The sequence below is a fragment of the Rhea americana genome, unplaced genomic scaffold, assembly GCF_003343005.1.
Source record: "Rhea americana isolate MKP2758 unplaced genomic scaffold, rheAme1 scaffold_60, whole genome shotgun sequence".
In the NCBI taxonomy this organism is placed as follows: Eukaryota; Metazoa; Chordata; class Aves; order Rheiformes; family Rheidae; genus Rhea; species Rhea americana.
Genome location: NW_028186757.1, coordinates 1507710 through 1528530, shown reverse-complemented (window position 1 = coordinate 1528530; position 20821 = coordinate 1507710). Strand labels below are relative to the sequence as shown.

At 37.3% G+C, this 20821-nt stretch overlaps 1 long non-coding RNA gene across 1 annotated transcript in view; it reads right to left on the bottom strand.

The window, feature by feature from the left end:
* The window catches only part of LOC146587270 (uncharacterized), a 39573-nt gene extending 21975 nt beyond the window's left edge, over positions 1 to 17598 (bottom strand). Inside the window, exon 1 of the long non-coding RNA XR_014897706.1 lies at positions 17512 to 17598. This is a non-coding gene — a long non-coding RNA (uncharacterized LOC146587270). The remainder of the gene's footprint in view (positions 1 to 17511) is intronic.
* Between the last annotated feature and the right edge of the window lie 3223 nt (positions 17599 to 20821).

Genomic DNA, 20821 nt, shown 5'->3' with positions numbered 1-20821 from the left:
GAACGACCCACCTAAAAGTGCAGACCCTCAGCCCAACTGTATTTTTAGGAAGGCTGAAAACCACACTGTGTAAAGAACTTATATTTACATGTTCTCCTTGTACTACATGCAGTTATTTATACATACCTTAAGTGAATCTGCCTCTCAGTGGTGCCAACTGAAATTCCTCCAGTATGCAGGGATGCCCCCAGAGGAGGACTCTCTCCCCAGATCTCAAGGATGCTCTCCAGAAGGAGCCTGGGTGCAAGTTGAGGCCCCAGATCCAGGCTGGACTCTAGCAAGACTCCCCTTTTGGTCACTGAGCTCAGCAGCTCTCAGCATTTCCCATCAGCTTCACACCCCTCAGGTCTGCCTCTAAAGAACTAGCTTGATTTGATTTATCAACTTCATCATGCAACATAACAAAAACATACTTTGATTACTATGAGAATAATAGCTTGAAACACCTATTAAAGATGTGGAGATGAAAAAAAAATCTCATTTTACTATGTTCTTCATTGCTTAGCTGATTTTCACTTTTGTTTTTTGCTTTGACAACCACAGATTGATACATTCTAAAGTAATTTAACTACTGTTATTGTAAATCAGAATTTAAATTTGTGGTGGCTTTTCATACATAAAATATGGCCAGATTCAGACCTCATGTATATGGCTATCAATCTGGTACAAATCTGATTTAATTAACAACTCCAGAGCTACACTGTGGTGACAGAACTGAATCTCACCCTCCACAGTTGCGAGGTTCTTTTATATGCTACATTACACTTCCTCCCAGCTGCATTGCCAGAGAATCTTAAAATAGTTCCCAACTAAATCAAATTAAGTATATTCCGCAACAGTTAACCATAATCACCTTTTATTGCAACTCCTAATACAGTGTTTTTATTGTTGAAAACTCAGGTACATTCCCATCAGCAGGAGACACCAAGCCGTTCTAAAAGCTTCGCACGTAATTGCCATTCCATACCATTCTGCACGCTTTGCCTAAACATAGCAAATTTTTTTCTCTCATCTGCTCTAAACCCCATGAAATGAAATAAATTGTAAAACATGATTTCCCGAATGAATTATCATATTTCTTGTGATTAAATTTTGGGTAGTTATAATGTTATCTGTTTCTTTTGACAAGTACAATTATTGTTGGCGTGTGCACCCAAACTGTATTTCATTTTCTGAAGAAGCAGCTCATTACGGTCGGTGAAGTCTCTAGTAAAAGAGCGGCATAGAAGAAGTACTTTATAAATATTGACTTACTCTTAGCACCTGTCAGCAAAAATGTAAATGGCCACAGATCACAGTCGCAAAAGAAATGAAAGAGAAAAACCAGGAAGTAGAACTGATGCTATAAAGGCTGACAAGGGCAAAGTGACTTCTAGACATCCACATATCTGGGCTGGAAACACTTAAACAAGACAAAGATGCTCCAGACGAACATTTTTGTCCATAATTAAGGTTAAATCTTTTATGCATTCTATGTCATTATAGCATACAATACTTTGTTAATTCTGTAAAGTGTCTTAAAAATGACAAATGGTGCATAATGGTCCTATTTTGCTCCTTAGCTGGCCTATGGCATATCTAACGTAGCGCACGGGAACACAGCGAAGTACCTGAATTGTTTTGTGTGCTCCAGGATGTGACCCTGGTCAGCTGCTAAGGACCAACCCATGTCCATATTGTTCAAGTCATATTTACCGTGCCCAAGCTGTAAATAATCTGGAGTGCACCATGGCACAATAATTACTCCATAGTGTTTTGTTCCTCTACTAAATATACATCCGCAGCATGCAATGTGCACAAAGCTCAAACCTCTTCTGCTCTGGGCAGCTAACATACATTTTATTTAAGTGGCCACACCATATATGAGTCCTCAAGCCTCTTTTTACCACTCATTACCTAAACGTGTTTGATTTTTGATCCAAACCCTCCTGCTGAGGCAAAAACGTTGTAGAAATGACGTTGAATCATTAGGTAGTAAATGGATCCTATCCTCTTGGATGAACTAGCCAAAGGCACGAACTTACAGCATTGAGACTGGTAACCAGAAACAAAATTTCTCTGAGACCACTGTGGAAGTAAGTTCTTTTTAAACTCTGGATTTGAGTTTATTTAGCAGTGACCCGATGGCTACTGGTAAAGACAAGTGGTCTACATTTAATATATTCACACTTTATCCATCTACCACTGAATTTCCTTCCTACAGAGTAAGCCAATTTCCTGGATGTTTATTGCTATCAGTATGTGACACTAATTGCAGTATCTAAGTAGAGTTTAGATCAACCTCCTACATCCAACTCCATATATGTGCTCAGGATGTGTAGGAACGATCCCTGGCTTCTCAAGTGAAATTCTGGCTCCGTTGAAGTCAGTGGAAGTTTTGCACTTTACTAGGATCATGACTTTTTCTTCCCTGTTGAGCCTTTACTTGATACATTTCGCATTTTTGTAGCCACTTCGTTGTCCCAAAGCTGGGTTCTGTTACCCAGTGTGAAGCAACCAACAGATACACAGGGTCGAGGTATTTATTTCATTTCTGTGCAGAGATGGGTGCTAGGTGGTAAATCCACAAAGCTAGCACACCTCTTCTCCCCCTCTCATTCTTTATTTATGCACACTTTTCAGGGAGTACTTTATACAAATCTTTCTACTGGTTAAAATTTCACTACAGCAGGTACTCGCTCTGTGCCTGCGCGTTCACATTCCTGTTAATCAGCATAGGAAGCGAAGAAGAGGCGGTTACATCATTATCATGTCACTTCCATCTCCTTATTCATTTAGGGGTGTGTAGTTTAATATGTTAATAGCCTTAATGAACCTAAGGACACTTCTTCTGGGTTATTCTGCTGTTTTTGTCTTGCCTACCCCTCACATTCTTCAAAGCACTGTGGTTTCATCAAGGTTATTTAGCCGGAGCTGGTTATCCTTTGCAGTACTGTTTTTCTCTCTCCCTTGTTCTTGAGTCTTGTTAACTATTTGCAAGGTTTTTCTCACAGCATTGCTCCAACAACTTGATCATTCAAAGGAAGCTAGATCAAGTGAGATACATTCTGTACAGTGATGTTTTCAAGTACATACAATGGGAATTTCCATAAAAATCTACGAAATAATTTATGATTCCTTGTAACATCTGCAAGTCTTAGATTTGTTTTTCATTTTTGCCTTTTTTGACCAGCACTGATACAGCATTATGTGGCTTACAGACACGTCATGTTGCAAAGTATAAGCAAGATTTCAAAATACGTTTTGATTTTTCTGCATTTTACCCCAGCCTTTTCTTCTCTCGGTACACAGAAGCCAATATCACATACATCTCTGACACTCAACAATTTAAGACTCTTCTTTCCAGAAATGGCTCTTTGTTACAGGACAGAAAACAAAATCATTCTATTTTATATTTCATTTATTCACAGCAGTTTCAGGCTTTTACTGTGCTCATCACTTCAGAAGCATAACCATTAAAAACAGACCTCAGAGATTTTATTAAGTGAAGTCATTTGTACTTTATCTACAGACATAAGTCTTGATACGTAACTGTTACACAGATAGCAGAGACTGCTCTGCCTTTTTTCTCCATGAAGGCATTTAGAAAACACTGATTGCTTTAAAAAACACACATACGTATCTCCACGTATCCTTTCCCCTCGAATACAGCAAAAGTTAACTAAAGGACAAAAACCACATGGAACTAAAAATACTAGAATGTACATTTTATGAAATGAATAGTAGTAACAGAGCAGGAACAGGGACAACAGTAATGGTAAAGGATGTTATAATGAAAGAAATATAGGCAAGTTATTTATATATTTACTTTGCCTGTTCGATGAATCTTCTATGATGCTGTACATCTGCAGGACAGCATGAGAGTTTTCATCAGCCCTGTAAAAAAATGCTGAAGTATTGTATGGGAGAAGAACTGCAGGTCTGAACCACAAAGATATTCTTAAGGACATCTGCAGTAAGACTCAATCCTGCTCCCAGGTAAATCAGAAGGGTTTCTGCCATTGGCTTTAAAAGGGAGTGGGACTGAGCCATTAGGTTTGCTGACCAGGCAACATGGAAAAGGCTATCCAAGAACTTGCCCACAAAGTCGAGAAAAGTAAAGGAAGTAAATTTGAAATTAGGGACCGCTTAGCTAAAGCACTGCCATTCAGCATAAACACTCAGCAGTGTAAGCACTATCACAAGAAACATAAAGTTATTCTCTTTTAATGCAAGGAGCTCTGAAAGAATGTAAAATACTCTAAGGAAATGTGATTGGCATGCTACAGCGTAAAGGAAATCGAGCAGAGAAGACTGCAAAAGGAATTGGAGATAACTGAAATCCATCCAGGCTAAAGCTAAAAGGAAATAGGGCAGCAGAGACCAATTTTATCAACTAAGACTGAATAATCAAGAACACTAGAAGCAACAGGAATTAAAAAAAAAAAAAAGAACAATCTTAAAAATTGAATTAGCAATCCCCAGGTGAACCAGAATCAAGCTAAAGTGCAAGAAAGTAAGAAGAGAGTGTTAGTGTCTTACAGAAGAGGAGGAAAAGGAGATAAACTCATAGAAAACTCATTGCACTCAAGTACTTGATTATCATTTGTATATCTAGTTCTCTGAAAGACAGTAAAATTAACTGGATGTGCCTTTACTACCTTTAAAGCAGCAACTCTGTCATCAGTCTAGATCAAGTGCTCTTGTAAATACTTTTTATGAACTACAGTCTTAGAATATCTTTCCTCTGTAGAGAATACATTCGTGTCTCTCGTTGTTTGCCAATATTAAAATATTTCTTTCTTTTCTTTAAAAAAGCATAGCAGCCTCCCAATTTGTATCCAGTGTATGCTATTGCTGATGAAACCACACACCACTGGAAGCCTCATCTGAGCCAGACACCTGCCACCTGGCCCATTTTATGTTTGCAAAATATGAATAAATATTTTTCCAGCTTGACTAAGAAAGCTTTCTTCTTTTTAGTTTTATTTTTTCTGTTATTTTGAAAATGTACGAGATGAAGCAGTAATTCTTCCACCGTACATTCCCTTAGGTTCCTCTGCTCCCTTAGGAATAAAATCTTCTCCTAGGTTCCCTGCAGGGTATGACTGGAGCTGTGTGTGGTATCATTGTGTTCGCTTTCTCAGAATTGCCTATTCCTCTTGCTTTGGCACTCAATTCAACATAAGTGAGAGATTCTGTACCACTCCTGGATTTTGATATAGACTGTAATAGTGGCAAGCAGCAGTATATTCTGACAAAACTATAGCAGTCCCCCACAGGTTTCTTTTAACACTTTCCAGGTGTGTATTGAGCAAAATAGCTGCCATGTGTTTTCATTTACTAACAGTCCCTCAGAAGTACAGACAATAAATGTTCTGATTTGGAGGGACTGATAGTTTGCTTTTTTTAAAATTATTCTTTCCATCTAGGGCTATATATTTATTCTAGCAAGGACAAAACCTAAGGAGAGGATAAACTTGACAGGTTTGTGATTGTTCAAAATCCCAGTGTAGTTATCCTATAGCCTCAAGCATGGCCGTAAGCAGTTTTACCATCATCAAAAATGAGATTTAATCCTACAGATGACATTGCATCATGCCAATTATCCAACATAGTCTTTATGCAGGAATTTTTGAATAGCTTTTAGATATCTGAGAACTCATGCTATGAGTTCCCGCGAGATAACGATGGGGATCTTGAACTCACTTTGACATTCTTGCCCAAGCCTGGGGAGAGGCAGGGGTGTGATGGATAAAACATGCTCACAAAAGCTCTTCTTGTTGACAAGATATGCTTTAGCATTCTGCATCAGGTCATGCTCCCTAAGTGCTGAAAAATTTCAGGATCAAATCTTAATATCTGCCCAATAGAAATGCCAGTTCAGAAATGACAGAAAGTACAGATAAGCAAGGCTAACAAAAAAAAAAAATGCTTTCTCCCAAATTCTCCCTATCACAAGTAACTTAGACAGAATATTCAGAAGGCAAACGATGCCTAGAAAATTAACCTCAGTTCAGTAACAGAGTGTTTTAAAGCTTCTTTGAGAACTACTGACGCAAGACAGAATCAGTTGTAAAAAAAGAAGTGTGGTTAATAAACTAAAAGTTTTTGTGTTTTCCTGTGTTTCTCTTGGCTAGAAACTTCAGATTTTTTAAAAAACAAATAATCCCTATCAGTATACATAAAGAACTAGGTTCACTAATGCTTTCAGCTGCTTTCAGAGCCTCTGATAACAGGGTATCTCTGCTACTATAACAAAGCAGTAAGAGCACATCTGGGGAACCTGTAGTGTATTATGTATCTTCCCATTGCCTGGCAGGAAATCAAATCAAAAAGAATACCCTGTCCCAATATTGCACCACTAACGCAACATTAAAAATATGGTACTCCTTAACACAAAGCAAAGATATGGAAGAATATAGGAAAAGCTGATCTTGCTAGAATCCCTCCCTGAATTTGTTGCAAAGTTCTCCACGCTAGAATGCAGGAAAATTCCTTGGATTACATCCTTGAGGCACAGGGAGAGGACACAGTCCATCCCAGGAGCACTAGACTAGCTCTGCAGGGGCTGGAGCTACGTATGACATTAACAATTCCATCAAGATTTAGTACCCATTATTAATAAAAAATATTCATTTACCATAGAGTCTTATTGCTTTCTGCACTATAAAAGTTAGCTATCGTCCTGTCTTGGTTAGATGACCAGCCAGCCCTAAAGATAAAACTACTAAAAATGCAAATGGAGAATTGGGGACTGAGATAAAGAAATGGCAGATTTATTAAGCAATTACTATATATTTTCTGCCTTTAGATGAAGAAAGAGGATTGATGGACTGCTGCATACCATATTCCATGGTATAATACAGTCAGCAATTGTAGTGCACAGATAGCAATGGAAATGGGTCTGAAAAGATTAGTCACATATTAAAACAGACAAAGTACTAGGCCTAGTGATACATCGCTAAAAGATTGAAAGGAAATGGAGATGGAAATGAAGATTTTTTTTTGTTCCTGGTCAAAAGACTGAAAAGTATTAGAACACTACAACTATTCAGAAAACGGCCATATAAAACATGACAGTCGTTTTACCTGTACTGACACTAAACTATAATGACAATCTCTCAAATTACAGCTGAGAAAAAGAACACACTTTTCCCTGAAACAACACAATAAAATGTGCTTTTACGATATACCTGATTGAGGCACGCAAAAATCAGAATCCTTTTGAGGTAGCGTGGAATAGGCTAAAGAATCTTGTTTCTCAGGCAAGTTTTGGTATGTGCACTGATCTCTAGAGCACAATACCAAAAATTCTGGTTTCTGAAAAGTCCCATGACTGCAGGGCAGACCTGTTCAAACTAGAGATTGGCTTAAAGAGGAAGCAGAGCAAGGAAAACCCTATAGCTTGTCTTTCTTGTGCTTTGAACCTTCAGTACTAATTTCTCATTTTATTACTTTGACTGTGAAGTAAATGGAGGCTTTCAGCATCTAAATAATAGAAGATCAGGTCATGGAGGTTAAGATCCTCTTTGTACAAAAAGAAGTTTAGCCATAAATGGCCAAAGATACAGTTTTAAGCCAGTGTTCTTAAAAGGATAACATAATTTCCTCTTGATACAAGCAGGTTCAGTGAATTCATAAAACAGTTGAGCCTCACTGAAGGAGGACAGATTGCTATTATGCAGTACACAGTCTTGGACAACTTAAATTAATATCAGCTTTCAGCAAAGAGTAAACACTTCAGAGACACTTAGTAAATGATGGCCCTGGAAAATGTTTTGACAGAGACCCAACATGGATTTAAGAGATAAAGGTTTCTTTTTAACTGGTGAGTTTGTGATCTTTTCAAAATAGGCAGGGGAAAATATTGTATGCTCTGTTTTTTCAGAAGTATTTGCTAAGAGTCTGCACTGAAGATTACCTAAAAAGAACTAATGCAAGAAGCAAACAGAATCAATGAGCCCACAAGCAGCACAGGACTGTGGGGTAACAGCAGAGCTGAAGTGGACAGAAACCATTGATTGGGTTGTGGGTCAAGCCGTATGTCCTTGTGAAGAAGCAAAAGAAATGCTCTGGGGATCTTCCGACCTCCTCAGATAAGAGAAATCTGAATTTCCAAATTCTCTGTATGCAAAGCAAAGAGATTCTACAATAGACAGAGCATTACTTTTCCTCCCAGATAGGTAGGTGAGGGAGGAGCTCAAGATGAAGGGAGAAACCCAATATTCCATGAATAAGAATTACATAATTTATTTCCTCTCTGACGCTAAGCAATAACTACACTGTGATCCTGAGTCAAGGTCTCAGCCCAGCTCTGCTCCTGCGGTTATGTGCTGTCCTGGTCCTTCCAAGGCTTGATGGCTTGTGTGAATTCTGAGCAGAGCCCATACCAGACTTACCCAGGGTAGTTTTCTAGGACCAAATGACCTTATTGGAAAAAAAAATACAACTTAATGTATGTGCTGTAATTAATATTAGCAAGTTTAGTACCTTCAGTTAATGTGATTGTCAAAGTAGGAAAACTTGTGTTTCAAAACGCATTGGAAAGGTCTAACATTTTGCATCCTTTTAAATAGACATTCTTAGATTTGTTTTAGCATATTAAAGAGTGGGGGAAAGTAGTGAACAAAGAGATAGTATCTCATATGAAGCATCTACAGAGACGAGAATGTGAGCAAGATGACACTGCTATGACAAAGAGCGAAGTAGACTTTGGTGAGAAAAGAATTAGGATAAGAAAGAAGCTGGTTGAGTGCTGTCAGATTTTCCTAGGAGCACATTCTCCTCCAGAAACACCAAAAGGCCACAATTTTCAAATCAAATGAATCAAAATACAATCTTCCAATATCTAACTTTGCACTAGTTTTTCCCCACATTGTGTTAAATGTCTTATGTTCCTATCTTGCCTTATGTTTCAGGCATTAGACTACGGTAGTGAATAAATACAAGGGCTTTCACAAAGACAGAAGCTACTCCTACGAACAAGAGAGTTGAACAGCATCACACAGTGCTTAGAGTCTACTGCGGCATCTGACATAAGACAGCTCTGCGCAGCACAATGCAGTGCTGTGCAGAGATGCTTACGCTGACCTCGATCAAGTTCCACTGAGGCTAAGCAAAACAGCTCCTCATTAGCTAAAGCAGGACTGTAACACTACTGCTGATCTGCTAGTTTCAGTCTTCAAGCAAGCAGACATGCAATGTAATGTGAAACATGCACATCTCTGATGTGGTGTTAGACTAATAAATCAAATTAAACCCCACAGTTCGTTATCAAGATACCCTACTTATAAATGCCCGTGCTCAGACTGTGGGGTTTGAGTCACAGAAGAGCTGATGATCACTATAGTGACTAAAGCTGGCTAGAATTGTGCTTTCAATGCATAAAGTTTGCAATGATAACTATTGAAAAAAAGAGAGTCATAAGATGATCCAGTAATGATTAATTCTGATGCTAGCCAGTGCCTCAGGTCTTCTATCTGTAAAATCAAAGGATTTGAATATAATAATGAAGGTTTACAGACATGACTATAGGAGAAATAATTCTATGTTTATAATAGGGTTAGAATAACAAACAGTAAATAAAGCTGACAGTCACATACTGAGCAATAAGAGTAAAGGTAATAAATAACGGATGTGAGCAATACATGATCTGCACATTGAATGTGCAGAGGTCTGATGAGAGTAAAAGCAGTAGTGACCAGAACATGTTAAAACTGCTGCAACTCACATGCCTGAAACAGTGATATTAAAGCTGAAATGATCTTGGTGTTTTCTCGCTTCTGAGTACTAGATTTGTAAAGCTAGTAATAACTCTAATTTCTTATAATAAGGCTGTAAGTTAGGCTTTGGCCCCTTGCATGCAGAGAAACCATTCTGCTTCATTACACATTTTTAATGATACTCTTTTTCTCATCCTATACACTTGCAAAATCCCAAAGGACAGAGATTTCCCTTCAAGTCCAAAATACGTAAATAACCCAAACTCCAAACTATCAGATTCCAGACATACAGAGAGCTGGAAAAAAGCATCATACAACCAATTCTGTAGCAGATCTAGGACTGATGGATAATGAAAATGAAGTTTATATCAGAATAAGATGCATAACATCCAATTTCAGGGTCTTCTATTTCCTTTCCCCCATCTAATCTCATGCCAAAACTCTACTGCCATTCATGGTGAGAACAGTATGCATCATTAACAGACTGCTCCCTAGACTACTCCAGGCTTCCTCTTCTACTTAAAGCCATGAAAAAAGAAGATCTGATGTTACTTCAGATCCAACCACCACGTAAGACTAGCCCTGAGGTGGTTTTACTATAACTGCTTGAAAAAGTAGTCATGCTACTAAAACCATTATGTATGCATGTTTGAGAGCAGGTTAAAAAGATAAATCATTTTCTACCAAATTTTCAGTCAAGTAGTTTCTTACTATGAACTGGTAATGCAATTATCCCACGACAATCAGGCGGGTTTATGACCATCACTCTATGGTAATGTGAGCATACTCAACAACAGATGATACTGCTTTTATAATCAGTTTAATCACACAAAAATTATATTCTCATCACCCATTTGTATCAATTGTGCATGATGTCAGATCAGTTTGAAGAAATAATTAGTTTCTCTCCTGGGATTCCCAGACGTAGCATATTAACACACACATACATAGTTTTCATTTACAAGCAAATCATGTAAAACCATAAACATTTGGGAGTTGAATGAAAACGTACAAGATCCAGAACTAATTGAGCAGCCTTATATATCCAGATCCTTAATTAACCTCCTGGTATCAACTCATTACAGAAGACGCACATCTACCCCTCAGAATTTCATAGGAAATTCACCAAAAAGAAAAATTAGCAATTAAAACAAAAAAATTCAGAGGAAATGCCCATGTTATCCATTAACTTGTATTTTACAACCTGAAATGTTATTAGATTTCTGTGTATGCTTTTGAAGAGCACAGGTAAAGCTGTAATTCAGGTTCTTAGACACGACTCTTGATACACAGGAAGCCATATTTTAACGTTGCAGGCTGTTGTTGGCCTTCGAATCCCACATTTCAAAGCTCAGATTGCTGCCTGGGCAAATAAATAGCTTTCCAGCACACTAAAGTACCATTTTGAGTCCTTAAATGTAGAGTCTAGATGTACTATTAATGAATCTGTGTTTATCCCCAAACACTCTAACTTGCAATCTTAGGGAGATCTGCAAATCTGAGCTTAGGACCAGGTCTTTTGCTGGTAAAAATTAATGAAGCAGCGTAGCTGATGTAAATGAATTTTCAGGATTTTCCAATGAAGGATGAGATCTCTGTATTATGAACTGAAGCCTAATAATATGTTCAACTGACAAAATTCCTTCTGTGAATCCTTTAGAAATATTCTGGGGAAATCTCAGAGGCCCACAGATGACAGGCTGTAAACCACTGTTTGAGCGCTGTGCTTTTCTTCCTTCACCACTACAAGCCAGAAACAGCATCTAATTCTTGTACTCTAAGGTGCTTGCTCCCAAAGGTAACTCAGCTGTCTGACAGGGGAAATGTCTTACTTCCTATGCAAAAATGTTACTGTACTTTAAAAAGACAAGGCTGTTATGCATAGCCAACGCTTGCATGCACAAAAGGGGAAAGATACTGTTTATTATGAGAGCTTCTCCAAGAGCACAGGTATCCTTTGTGGGGATGGATATGGGCTCTATAATTCCATAGATTTGAGGAGAAAAATTATTATTAACATATTTGCTAGAAAATCAAAAAGTATATGAGATTTTTTTTTAAGAAAAGTTTGTCATCAGTCCACGTGGGTAAAATTTTCCACAAAAACCTTTCATGATTTAGTTCCAAAAGCTAGATCCAGCAAAGGATTTTGGCAGTATTCAATTTCTAGGTGATTGGCCACTAGATTCAGAATCCCGATGAAGGTATCCATCTTCTCCATCTGGATTTTGGGTGACTCCTTTACCTACTAGAGTATTTCAGCTGGAGCAACCAATGCCACCCTCTTTTCATCTGCATTCTGCCAGGGAGGGGAGGAAGGCCACCAAAGTCAATATTTTGAGGGGCATGCCTAAAGCACAAGTACCAGAAAGGTTCTCTGAAGGACCTCAGTATTACTTTACCTGGTTTCTGGATCTTTGAAAAGCTTAGGGAAGAGGCAGCTGGTCAGACTGGGGCAGTTTTGCAAGCATACAGAGCAGGAACTTAATGAAAATGCCAGATCAGATAAGCAGATACTAGTCCATTTAGGCAGCTTTAGGAGTAGATGACTGTTGAATAGAAGCTTTCTGAAGTGAAATATGGTCTTGAAAGTGAAATCTGTTAAATTACATTTGAGATGTTAAAGTCCTTTTATATGACTTGATATGACTTTTAGAAACCTGCCATATTATTGAAAGTCAATGAGTCATTATTAGTTATTGAAATCCTGAGTCACCGAGGAACTTTTTCCATTAGTATTCTTTTTGTTACTCAGTGTGATGCAATTATTTATGTCAAATACCACTGAGAGAGAGGTGTTTTTTACAGCACAAAGATCCAACACTTTCATACTGACATTATGTAAGGAAAAATACGAATGTTACATGGGTTTTCTAATCTCAGTAGAGAGAAGGGTTAAGTATTTTTCTGGACCCATGCAGCCATCTAAACTGAATAAGAATATTAAAATCAGTGATTAGTTTGCAATGTCTCTTACTTTTTCTCTGTGTACATAATCACCCTTTGAGAAGCAATAGAAGTGATTTTTAATTATTTTTTGCTACGCATTTTTTGTTCATTATTATTTGGCTGTACTGAGGAAAAAAGGATTTGTATACCACAATTGTTCTTTGAAGTACATCCAAGTTAATTACAAAAGCAATAATATAAAAGTAACATAATTCAAGTGATTTTTACTTCCCTCCTGCCATATTTATTTATAGAACTTTCTTATTTGCATTCTGAGGCCATAATAAGAATTCATTTTCTCATACAGACATTATCTTAAAGGCTACGTAAGTGTCAGCAATACGCACTAGGGGTTACAAACCAAGAGGTACAACTAGCAAGAGACAGTGCAGATTGACTCCTGTTCTGTGCAAATCCCACCAGTGATCGCAGATGCCACATTAATGCTCTAGCCCTGCTATTGCTAGCTGCAGGAGTGAAGACCAATCAGCTTAGAGGCTCTGTGTTTCAAATATATAACAGAATGCTTAGTAATTCTCTTTGTTTTCTTACTCCTTACATTTGCTCCTGGAATGGGACTGTCAGTGTTAAATATTTAACCCTGAAGAAGAGAAGAAAAATTAAAAGGACTGTGTCAAACATCTTCTAGATTTTTGTGGCCAACAGTACAATTTTTGGAACAAAGGAAAAATTTTCAGATCCTCTTCCTACAACTGAATCTACAAAGGAAGGTAGACTTTTCTCCTATAATCATCCACTGACTTTGAGAGTCAGCAAGCAAGAGATTCTGCTGCAGGATTAGGAAGTTCAAAGGACTGAGTACCACGAGTAATGTAGAGAGGAAGAAAGAGTTGCCCATGAAAAAAAATATAGATGTGAAATAGTGTGTGGACAGGGATAACAAACTACACAGAGAGACACAGAGTCCCAGATGACTTGCACAACTGCATGGCAGGTAACAATGCACGAACAAATTCAAATCTCTCAATCTTTTATCTCTCTTTGGCCAGTTCATATACAGTTTTCCACTCTATTATTTCCCATTCTGCACAGAAAACAGCTATCTGGCTTTTCTACTGCAAAAATTTCACCAACTATAAGCTCAGTTGCTCAGGGTACAGTCTCTCCTGTGGCAATGCCCTTTCAGAAGGATCCTCCTTGGAGGTACTTCTGCCCAGGAGCAGCCTTCCACCAAACACCCCCTTATTACTTGAGCTATACATATGCTCACCTGCCACACAAGCCAAGATGTGTGAGCCACACACATCTGCTACCTGGTTCCCAGGTCCTGACACTCAGCCCCACACACAGCATCTCATACACCAGCATTAAAGCAATCTGAACGGTCTGGGAGGTATACCCACTCCTGTTAAAAGCATTACAGTCACCTGCCTGATGTACAGTGAAAGACTCAGTTTAACAACAACAAATCTGGATGGATGAGCTGTGTGCTTACCCTTGCACCACAATCCTTGCTGACACAGTGATTAACAAATGTGTTCTTTAGTAATTGTTTTGTTACTTGTACTGAATAAACAGTGTCAAATATCTCTTTTTGTCCTTATTATCAGCCAAAAGGAGAAATAATCATAGGTGAATGCACTTTCAGGCATAAGCATTCAAGTATCGAACAATTTATTTCTGCAGTGCCAAACAGGAGACAAAACAACAGCCAGTATTTGTGAAGCATTCTGCAGTGATAAGGGGCTAGGTGCTGGCTTGGGTGTACCGAAAGACTTGGCAGACCTTTCACATATTTTAGCGAATCCCAAAACCAACCAGCAGATACGAAACTATTGCTACTCCACTGCGAGAGCAGGTAGTAAAAAGACAACCACCTCGGTCAACTTTCTGTGCGCTCAGCTTGTTATGAAGTTGTGGTTTCCCTAGCAGCGTGGAGGCAGCCTGACAGCCTAATAGACCAGTCAAGCTGGGAGATGAAGAGCAGACAGTACCTCCTCCCCTAATGCATTAAGTATATCCTAAGGCTTAATGCACTCAGTTTGAAGACTGTAGAGGTGTTTGAGCACCTACAACAGTTGAGAGGCAACTTCAGAAACTGCCGGGCAGCTGGCAGGCGAGGAGGGGCAGCACCCATTTCTTCAACCTCTGTTGCTTCTTTGCACAAAGTCTGCTCTGGCTTTGCCCAGGGAAATAGGGAACCGTTTCACCTTCAAACTTTTCCTTCAAACTGAAACAATTTAAATGTGGGTCTACCACCAAGAATAAATTATCTAAAATAGTGTCTGTGGATCATCAGGTTTATCCTGTGTTTATTACTTCTTTTTGTTCTGTATCACCCATTTCGGGGTTTTTGTTTCATTTATTCTGTTGAACGGATTTGTTCGTATCTCGTTTTGAATTTTTGCCATTATCATCCTTGCTACATACTCTATATTCTCCGACAATCTGAAGTGCCTCAAGCCAGAAAACATAGCACTTTGAAACAGATTACCTTTCAATAGTGTGTATTGCAATTAGTGTGCCCAATTAAAAATGAAATTATGTTGATCAGTGCCCTTGTCCATTTAAACAGATGTGTCTTTCTTCTCTGTCTTGCAGTTAGGTATGCAGTTATTTTCATAAAAATGTCGTGAAGTGCATGTGATTTTTTTTTTATTTTCCTATTTTTTCAAGTATCTTTATTCCTACTTCTGTTTTCCTAACTAGCAGGTATTGAGAACATTTAAACGCAGCATACAATTGAGTGCTCCGTTAAAATGCACAAAAACCCAGAAAAACATGCAGTTCAGGATACCTTTAAAAATGTATCCCTAAGTAACATGCATTATGTTTATAAATTAATGGTCTTGTAAGATGACTTTGCCAGCGTACATTTACCTCTGTGTTTTCAGTCATTTTTAGCAGGTTCTTAGAAGAAATGGATTGCTAAGGCGTGAAAAATTCTGAAATGCACAGACATATAAATCAAGAACAAAGAATAGCTTCCATTGTGGCATCTTAATTTTGTAAAAGGATAGTAAATTATGGCAAATGACTCACTTCTGAAAAGATTTCCATAGCCTGTATTTACATTTAAAGTTTAGTTTGTTTTTATAAAAGTACTTTCCTCTGAACTCGTGGAATCCTCTTGTTGCAAGAAGTGGCAGTTGTTGGATATGAACTTCAAAACAGAGCTATATTTTATTCATTTGAAAGTATAAAAATTTGCTAACCAAAATCCGATTCCTACACGCTTAGAAGCGGAGATAAGATATTTATATACTTATATAGTTGGCATTCAGACATTTTCTTTTCATTATAAAATATAAATGCATTGTTCCTACTTGAAGCAGATACTTATTTATGTATCTGAATTAAGATATCTTATATATAGGGGATATTATATTGGTTATGTTGATTTGAATACACGCTCCCTACTGCCTTTACTGAAGCTTATCCTAACAGTTTGAGAAGGCTTCCATTCTGCACAATTTACATGGAAATATTAGGTTCAATATCATTTAAGTCAAACTAAGTAGACAGCACTATGGTGAATACTAAATTACTAAACCTACTAAATGCATTAACTGTTTTATAGACCTATACTAATTTAAATAAAAGAAAACTACATAAGGTGATAAACTCACAAAAATATTGAGCTAACAATATTAAATTGCTTCATGAGTCAGTTCCTTAGGAAATATTTTCTACTCTAAGCTTAATACGAAGTGTCACATGACAGACTTAAGGATCCTTTTTTTTTTTTTAACCTGACAAAACTGCATATTTTGTAGAGAAAATGTTTCACCACACTCAACAGGCTCTGTTGGTATGCAAAAAGTATAGATTCAAAGCTTTGTTTGGCACAGTAATCCTTAGAAGAGGAATTTGTATCATTAAACTCCTACGAGACACACATCCAGAAAGGAAGGCACATACACACATTTGATCCTAAACCTACTGAATACCATCAATACGCACTGGATGATAATGTGCAACAGGGCAATAGATGAGAAACAAAGCTAGTCATTCATTTAAAAAATAGCTCAACACAAGAGTTCTCTCATGATACATTAAATATGATAGGCAGAAGTGGCAGGGTGCTAATTACTCCAGTGATGTGATCCATTTTCTAAATAGCGAGAACATCAATAATTCATCAGAAGTGGCTGCTAAAAAATTTAATGTCTGACAATCCAAGCCTGGCAAATAGGAAGATAATCTTTTGTGTCTACTAGTTGGCATTCAGAGACTTTCTTTTCATTATAAAATATAAATGCATTGTTCCTACTTGAGGCAGTTTAGATTATAAAAGATGGCAGATGTATAATGTGTATAGTTCTGATTGTTTGAGGTAGGAAGGCAAAGCCCAGCAGAGAGAAATGCAGATGTCACATATTTAATGAAAATGAGTTTTACAAATACTTTTAATAAAGTCTGAATGGTTTCTGCTAATAGTAGCAGCCCAATTATATGGAAGTGACTATAGTACATAAACATAAAAATATGGAGTAATCAGGTAGTTTTACTGGCTCAATATCGCACTTCTAGTTAAGAAAAATCCCCTGCTTATTCAAAAGAGCTCCATTTGGCTGCATCAACATTTCATGAAAAGGCCATTAATGACTACAAATCCAAAGTATATTGCAGAAACGGACTGATAGTGTGTTACCTTCGCTTACGTGAATTTCTAACTTTTGTATTTCTGCATTCAGACAGACAAAACCATGACAAAAACCTTCCTATCTGTTTAGCCTTGGTAGAGTGCAAATTGCAGATATGCATTGTTTAAATATTACAGGTTAGCAGGATGTTAATGCATCTCCAAAAAAATCAGAGCACGTGTCAGTATACAAACTACAGGTCCAATGAAAAGCACTACCGTTCAGCTGTTCAAAGGTTCATAGGCACTTACCTCCCATTCTGATGGGTACATTCTCCTGAAATCAGTGACAGTGAGATGTTCAAATAAGAATTAGCTTCTGAAATGGCTTTGTGGGTCTGCGCCTACAACCTAAACTGAAACAGGTTAAAAGCTTCAATTAGAAAATAAGTGGGTCACAATCTAATAGTCCAACTACAAGCAAATGCATTTAGCAATGCTATTTCTCTCCTTAGTATCTCAAACAAAATTTTAACAAAGGTCTTACAAAACAATCTCACTACACACAAACTACTTAAACCCTCAAATCCTTGAATCATCAATATTTCAGCCTTCATGATTTTTCTCACCATAAATCAACAGAAAGTGCTTTATACTGTTTTTTAAATCCTAAATGTAATCCTTCATTAAAATTTAGATCGATTCCCTAAGAAGATACTTCCCACTTTTGAACATTCTTGCTTCTGAGAACCCATAATTGATTTTATCACTTACAAGGTACTGCAAGTGTGCTTGAATATTTGCCATATAATGTGCATATGGCATTTTTGCATTCCATCTGAATGCAAACTCTCACACACTTGGAAAAATCATTCTGTCAACTCATGTCAAACTAATATATTTAGTTTTCAACAGCACCAAATCAATTCGTCTTTCAAGGGCAAGCTTCCCCGTAAGTAAACATCAACGTGAACTAAGCATTCTACAAAGATACTAGTGATTTTAAATGATTCAGTTTTAGGCTCTTGAAGGGGAACTTACTTTCACTTACCCACAGAGACCACTTTCAGGTAGCTCAAGTAGAAATTCAAGACTCCAAGTAATTAGCCTCTTTTCAAAACTTTGGAAAAAGTGGAAATTATTTGATGTTCTGAGAATGGATTCAGGCAAATCCTGAATTTTTTTCTCAACTCAGAACAGCTTATGTGAGAAGACAGGTGATCCGATAATAGGTACCACCATATAGCCAACACAGAGTATCAAAAAATTTTTTTTAATCAATGAACTGTGCTGGAAGAATAACTCCCCCAAAAAACGTAAACCAGCAAAAAATCATGCCAGGAAAATGGAAGAAAAAATCATTCCAAACTCAGCTTATATAATGGAATAGGAAATACACACACCCCAAATCTATCCGATTTGTTCCAAGTAAACTGCTTTCAAAATCTTACAGCATATCTGAAATATTAAAAGAAATGAAGTCACATATTTTGTACAGAGTAGATACTTTAGCATGAGCTCCCATCAGAAATGCCCAGCCTCTGTGATTAAAGGTTGATTTTAATGCTTTACCTTGTGTCTGAATCATTTAAGGTTTATTAAATATTACAGAACTATAATTACATTACTCTGAAAAATCCTTTTTCCTTATTCCAGTCATTGAATCAGTGTCTGAGAAAAATTAAGAAATTTTCACCCCCTTCAATTTATTATTTATTTTAATTCTTGACAATTATGTGGCATCTCCTTACACACTGCTTTGTGACAGCCCACTTTCAGAGTGCTAGAGATTACTTCGAGAGGGCTGAAACATTATGCCAATCAGAAAAAAAGCACACAAACCCTAGAGTTTATTGCTTACCTTCATTCAGTCCCATCTGAATGAGAAATAAAAAGGAAAAAAAAAAATACCAGGAGAAGACATCCACTGAACCATACGCTGTGACCCCATCACTTCTGACAGCACAAGCAAGGTTGTGAAAGGAGAGGCCGCCAAAAAATGCTGGTGGTTCAGTATGTGGTACTTTTTCCTTTGAGATTTTACTTACGGCTTATCATATTTCCAGGACAAAATTAATCAGTGTCCTCAGCTAGTGTTTGCAGAAATGCATTTTTGGTGGCACAAACATTCACAGTGAAAAAAACAGGGACTCTGACTGCAGCTGGTGTGTGAACCAGGCTACCAGGGAAAAGGCTAAGATCGCAGAAGTCAGGCAAGGAAAATGATTTAAAAAATATAATTCAGTAGCAAAATGCAATTAATAATTAACTTTCATTATTTTAACAATACAATTAACTTCCACAACAAAATGAATGATTTCTTTGCGACAGAATTGTACTGGTTTTTGTGAAGATATTTGTATTATATGGAATTTTGTTGACATATCTCCATAATATTACCTACATGCAATTATAACTGGATTTTAATATAAAATATTATACTATCATTAGAACTAAATATTTCAAATTTTCTCCTTGAAATACGATATTGAAATATTTTATATACTTTGAATTCTTTTTCTTTTTTTTATGGAAAGCTTTCCTATATGTATTTTCCAGTTCTGACTTAAACCAGAAAACTTTTCAGAAGACATCTGCTAGGTTGCATCAGCCCATATCCATCAGCACCTCGTGTACTCTCAGCTGCTGCCCTGAGGCTATCCAAGCACAGATTCTTTTAGTCTCTATTGCTGTCGTCACTTTGCACTTCCTTACCAAAGTCTTAGTATCTTCTAAATTTTATTTAATATCGTTCTCATCTCAATTTGTGGCTGTTAACAATGTTTGTGCTGGCTCTAAACTTCTTTATTGACAGCTTTCTGAAGCATGTCTTAGTTTTGTTGTTACCTATTGAATATCCATGGAAAATGTATTAAGTTAACTCTGAGGAAATTCCCAGAGTTCAATTCCTAACCGATACATAATCTGAAGCTTTACTCAAAATGCCTTTTTTATTTTTTTTCCTGCAGTAGTTAAAACATTTACTGTGTAAATATCTGTCTTTTATTCCTCAGCAGGTGGTTAAAGCCTCGCTTCTGTGATAATTTTAAAGGTCATTTTCATCAGGCAACACTAAAGGAAATAGTCTTTCACAGATGTTTGTTTCCATAGCAGACTACAGAGGAGCCATCAGAATGTTACAGTGATTTTGTTACCTTTGGGGAGCTTTTATTATTTAGCTGTCATCATTAAAAATTCAAAGCAGTGGATTGGTGAGGCAAGCTTAAACAGGGCTCTCCCTCCACCCCCCATTTATGGCTAAATAACTGTGAAAAGGGAAAAAATGAAGAGAGCGTGGATTGCCCTTATAAATAACCGTCTTTAAGCTCCCTAGCAGCTGCAAAATTTGAGAAAAAGCAGAGATTATGGCAATTCCTCCCCCCCATAAACTTTATCCAACAGAAACCTAGGTAATTATAAGAAATGGCACAGAGGAAGCCATTTGAATTGCATATTAATTTGAACAGCTGCATTGTGATGACTCTAAACCTTTTTTATTTTTTTTTAACTTGACTCTAAAAACAAGACTTCTGCATTGCCACCACCAAGCCACAACCAAGCTCCCTGCTTTGGTGTTTCTCCCTGATTACATATCAGATAATATCTTTGGCACGAGTGAGCG